The sequence below is a fragment of the Bubalus kerabau genome, chromosome 8 (assembly GCF_029407905.1).
Source record: "Bubalus kerabau isolate K-KA32 ecotype Philippines breed swamp buffalo chromosome 8, PCC_UOA_SB_1v2, whole genome shotgun sequence".
Lineage (NCBI taxonomy): Eukaryota > Metazoa > Chordata > Mammalia > Artiodactyla > Bovidae > Bubalus > Bubalus kerabau.
Window position 1 is genome coordinate 25,075,789 of NC_073631.1, and position 6,440 is coordinate 25,082,228.

A 6,440-nucleotide genomic window follows, 5' to 3' on the forward strand; every position below is an offset into this window, starting at 1 on the left:
CTGCTACCAGCAGGTCTCAGCACTCATCATCACAGTGTGCCAGGCGCTGTATTATATGAGGAAGACCAAATAACATAGCACCCCCGCCAGACAGAAAGCATAAGCTGGAAGCAGAGACAGCACAGTAAAACAGCCTTTTAGAAGGGCCCTCCACGACTCACCCTGTGTCTCCCCTACCTCATCTCTCCCGCATATTCATCTGCTTTACACATCATAGCATTTAGCTTGTCTAAAGTGTTCCCACTTGTTTACTTATATGCCCGAGTTGTATTTGTTTCCTAATTCCTCCTTCTCCACTCCAAGACATAAGCTCCAGGAAAGTAGTATGGATTTTTTTAAAAATATTTATTTATTTAGCTACATCAGGTCTTAGTTGTGGTAGGTGGGCTTAGTTGTTTCGTGGAGTAGGGCGGGTTCTGGTGTTCTTGTTCATTATTTTATGTACAAGCCTGCCTGGAAATGGACTTGGCCCACACTGAGCATTCACCAAATTCACACTGAATAAATAGTTAACTAGAGGCACGCTCAAGGCAGGATGAGATCTATTACGCTTTTCTATAAATTCTCTCATATTATCCATAACAAGGATAATATAAGATTATCCTAAAATTCTACTTCCTTCATTTATGCTTTCACTTAAGTTCTGACCTTTCAACATTCTGATCACTGATTTTTATCCTCTATGAGTTTGAGTAAACTCCGGGAGTTGGTGAAGGACAGGGAGGCCTGGCGTGCTGCAGTCCATGGAGGCCTGGCGTGCTGCAGTCCATGGGGTCGAAAAGAGTCGGACACGACTGAGTCACTGAACTGAACTGATACTGAGTCCTCTTCTTAGCTTTCTAAGCTGTAGAGCCAGAATACAAGCACAATATAGATATGGACAACTGAATCACTTTGCTTTACAGTAGAAATTAATACAACTTTGTAAATCAACTATATTTCAAGAAAAGTTTTTACAAAATGATAATAAACTACTTTTTAGTTTTCAGAACATTTTCAAACCTATATCACCTGTCCACCCTCAAACAAAAAACTGGATCTCCGTTAAATTAATGAGACCTAGTAAAATAATTTGACTTTACTCCTAGGCTTTGTGAAATTGACCTCAGCTACCTTTTACTGTGTTTGCTTTTTAAAAATGATTTCAGTATGCAGTTTAGAAGTAAAAATTGATATTTGCATGAAAAGGATGATTTTCATTTCTTAATTTGTTTTAGTTGGGAAGAGATAATGACATATCATTGCCTGATAAATATGAAGGATGCTAAATAATAGGCAGATAACTATTGGGGAAAGTTATTTCCACAAATAAACTTAAGAGTGTTTGACTGTGAACTTTATTTATAATGAGAAGCATCATAGCACAGTGATTAAGAACATGGCTAAATTTGACTTCTGTGGATCCTGATCATCTTTGCTTTCATGGGCTCCTTCCTCCTTTAAATGTTATTAATAAAATATATAATTATATTGTTATATTTTAAGATTGTGTTGGCATAAGAAATAATTATTATATATTAAGAATTACTGCATTATTGTTGGGTTGTTTTTGTTTAGTTGTTAAGTCATGTCTGACTCTTTTCAACCCAATAGACTATAGCCCACCAGGCTCGTGTCCATGGGATTTCCCAGGCAAGAATACTGTAATGGGTTGCCATTTCCTTTTCCAGGGGATCTTCCTGACCCAGGGATCAAATCTGTGTCTCCTGCTTGACAGGCAGATTCTTTACACTGAGTCACCTGGGAAACCATTAATTATATGTATTATATTTTGATATTATACTTACTATACACTTGATATTACTAACTTCATTTTTATCTCCATTTTTTATTTTCTTTAAAAAAAAAAAACTCAGATTAAAGCATATTTATGGTCTTCTAAAATATGGCAGGCCCTTGGCATTGTGTCTATGTGCCTAATAGAGAAATCAGCCTTGCTCAGGAACATAGGATCTTGAGCCAGATTGACTTATTGCAAATCCTAGCTTCTCTAATTAGCAGCTGTGTGACCTTGGGCAAGTTATTTTACTTTTCTGTGCCTTTATCTGTTCTTTTGAAAAATTGGGATAATTAGATACCTCCATCATAGAGTTGATAAAAGGATAAAAGGAATTATCTCTTATCTAGATCAATGCATGATGCATTTATTTTCTAGCAGATTATACCAATTTATTTTATCATCTTAAAAATAACTGATATTGCAGTTGAAGTTCTTCTGAATAGAAATAGGCTTCTACTTACCTAGGAAGCCAAATAATCATATGTTGGGACTTCACTGGTGGCCCAGTAGCTAAGACTCCACACTCTCAATGGAGGGGACCTGGGTTCAACCCCTGGTCAGAGAACTAGATCCCACATGCTTCAGCTAGGAGTTCACATGCCACAACTAAGACCTGGTTCAGTTCAGTTCAGTCACTCAGTCGTGTCCGACTCTTTGCGATCCCATGAATTCCAGCACGCCAGGCCTCCCTGTCCATCACCAACTCCCAGAGTTCACTCAAACTCATGTCCATCGAGTACATGATACCATCCAACCATCTCATCCTCTGTCGTCCCATTTTCCTCCTTCCCCCAATCCCTCCCAGCATCAGAGTCTTTTCCAATAAGTCAACTCTTTGCATGAGGTGGCCAAAGTACTGGAGTTTCAGCTTTAGCATCATTTCCTCCAAAGAACACCCAGGGCTGATCTCCTTCAGAATGGACTGGTCGGATCTCCTTGCAGTCCAAGGGACTCTCAGGAGTCTTCTCCAACACCACAGTTCAAAAGCATCAATTCTTCGGTGCTCAGCTTTCTTTGCAGTCCAACTCTCACATCCATACATGACCACTGGAAAAACCATAGCCTTGACTAGACAAACCTTTGTTAGCAAAGTAATGTCTCTGCTTTTCAGTATAGACAAATATAAATATTAACAAAAAAGGGAAATAGGGCGCATTCAACATAGAGAAGATGGGAGAAGAGGTGGACACTGAGAAAGATAAATTCCTCGGGCTATGCCTGTTGATTCCAACCTTGCTTCTGCCATTTAACAGCTGTGTGATCCCAGGCAGGTTGCTTAATCTCCCTAAGACCTGTTACTACATTGTTGAAATGTAACATCCAGTTTATAAGGTTTTTGTTATTATAGTTTAAATGACCAATTTTTAATACTTATAATAACAGCTATATACTATCAAAGATTATTTTTATTTAACTTTCTACAAACTGTTTTGCACTTTATTTCTCCCTTATTACTGCCACCTTTCCTTGGAATCGAGAATGTTGGCCTCAACTCCAATGGTGTGACAGCTATAGCTATAGATGGGGAAACCATAATGGCCTCTGCTTCATCCTCTGATCCAAACTGTATAAGGAACTATGAAATGAAGGAAATGCTACAGTATAAATATAATTTTCATCATTGAAAAGATTCTTTCCCCCACTTTCTCATTAATCTCCACAAGCACAAATCCCTTCTTAATTTGTATTATCAATTTAGCCATGACTAAAATACTAAAGTGGTGGGATCTAGGCAATGAGAGGTAAGTATTAAGGGTAACTTCTAACAACATTTGCTGTCTATATTGTTTGTTCTAAAGAAGAATCTCTGATAAAGGATCATTACTAAGAACAACTGAAGTGATGTTTAAATGCAAATCAGTCAATCTTTTCAGGGCAAAATAAAATTTAGGGACAAAAATACAAGTGAATGTCTATTTAAGTATGTGGATCCTTGTTAAATGCTGAGCCCCCTCTTGTCTAGGACAGGACTACTTGGAGGCTTTATAAGTCTCTTCTATTACCTTCCATTCTCCCACACTTTCAAGAATGAAAAGGGTAGGAAAGATATGTATATTTGTGTTTCCCTGGTGGTTCATATGGTAAAGAATCCACCTGCAATGCGGGAGTCATGGGTTCAATCCCTGGATCAGGAAGATCCCCTGGAGGAGAGCTTGGCAACCCACTCCAGTATTCTCTCCTGGAGGTTCCTGGCTGGCTGCAGTCTATGGGGTCTCAAAGAGTCAGACATGACTGAGCAACTAAGCATGGATACATTTCCCTTATATTCTCCCAAACTTTTAAGAATGAAAAGGGTAACATACATATGTATATTTGGTATTCATAATCTCATTCTAATGGTTGACTTATGTTCAATGTAATTCTATAACTCAATGAAGTGGCTTATCTTTAATGCAAGAATAATAAAGAAGGATAATGGCATTTCCTTTTTGCCAAAGTGAATAACATATATAGAATTTAGGAAATGACTGCTATAATTGTCAGGAGTTACTTATAAACTATATGAAAGATTTTTTTTCCAACTGATATCATAGTTCAGTTCAGTTCAGTTGCTCAGTCATGTCTGACTCCTTGTGATCCCATGGATGGCAGCACACCAGGCTTCCTTTCCCAGAGCTTGCTCAAACTCATGTCCATCAAGTCAGTGATACCATCCAACCATCTCATTCTCTGTTATCACCTTCTGCTGCCTTCAGTGTTTCCCAGAATCAGGATCTTTTCTAATGAGTCAGTTCTTCACATCAATATTGGAGTATACTGAAGTAGTGGAGATTCAACTTCAGCATCAGTCCTTAAAATGAATATTCAGGAATGATTTCCTTTAGGATCGACTGGCTTGATCTCCTTGCAGTCCAAGGGACTCTCAAGAGTCTTCTCCAACACCACAGTTCGAAAGCATCAATTCTTCGGTGCTCAGCTTTGATTACGGTCAAACTCTCACATCCATACATGACTATGGGAAAAACCATAGTTTTGACTAGACAGACCTTTGTAGCCAAAGTAATGTCTCTACTTTTTAGTATGCTGGGCTTCCCTTATGGCTCAACTGGTAAAGAATCCACCTGCAATGTGGGAGACCTGGGTTTGATCCCTGGGTTGGGAAGATCCCCTTGAGAAGGGAAAGGTTACCCACTCCAGTATTTTGGCCTAGAGAATTCCATGGACTGTATAGTTCAGGGGGTCACAAAGAGTCATATATGACTGAACAACTTTCACTTTCACTTTTAATATGCTATCTAGGTTTGTCATAGCTTTTCTTCCAAGGAGCAAGTGTCTTTTAATTTCATGGCTACGATCACCATCTGCAGTTACTGTGGAGCCCAAGAAAATATAGTCTGTCACTGTTTCCATTGTTTCCCCAACTATTTGCCATGAAATGAAGGGACTGGATGCCATTATCTTTTTTTTTTGAATGTGGAATTTTAAGGCAGCTCTTTCACTTTCATCAAGAAGCTTTTTAGTTCATCTTCACTTTCTGCCATAAGGGTGATGTCATCTGCCTATCTAAGATTATTGATTCCAGCATGTGCTTCATCCAGCTTGGCATTTCGCATGATGTTCTCTGCATATAAGTTAAATAAGCAAAGTGACAATAGACAGTCTTGACATACTCCTTTCCCAATTTGAGAGAGAATAAGATGGCAGAGTAGAAGGACGTGTGCTCATCTTCTCCTGCAAGAACTCCAAAATTGCAACTCACTCCTGAACAACCATCGATAGGAGAATATTGGATCCCACCAAGGAAAGATACCCCATGTCCAAGAACAAAGGAGAAGTCCCAACAAGGTGGTAGGACAGGTGAAATCACATTTAGAATCAAACCCCATATGCACCAGAGATGCTTGGAGGCCTCAAACAAAACTGTGTGCACACCAGGACACAGAGACCCCACAAAGACTGAGCCAGACCTGCTGTGGAGGGTTTGAGTGTCTCCTGGGGAGGCACTTGTCAGCAGCGGCCTGACTCAAGGGCAGGGCCTCTGGCTGCAGCAGAGCTGGGAGTCACAGTGTGTGAGCCCCACCACAGAGCCCACCAAGCCGATGACCCACAAACTAGAGAGCAATTATACCAAAGAAGTTCTTGCACTGTTACAAAAATTCTAGGACTTACAACAGATTTCCCAACCTGGGGATCCAGCAAAGGGATTGAGAACCCCAAGGGAATTTGACTTTGGAGGCCAGTGGGATTTGATTATAGAACTTCCACAGGACTAGGGAAACAGACTCTTTGAGGGCACAAACAAAACCTTGTGTACACCAGGACCCAGGAGAAAGGATCAGTGACCCCACAAGAGACTCAGCTAGAGTTGCCTGTGAGTGTCCGGGAATCTCAGGCAGAGGTGTGGGTTGACAGTGGCCTGCTGCAAGGTCAGGGGTACTGAATATAACAGTGCTGGCATAAGCCCTTGTGAAGGAGGTCACCATTATCCCTACCATAGTTTGGTCTCAGGCCAAAAAACAGGAAGGGAACACAGCCCTGCTCATCAACAGAAAATTGGAATAAAGATTTACTGAGTATGCCCCCACCCATCAGAACAAGACCCAGATTCCCCCAAGCCAGTCCCTCATATCAGGAAGCTTCCACAAGCCTCTTATCCTTATCCATCAGAGGGCAGACAGAATGAAAACTAGAATCACATAAAACTAACCAAACTGATAAC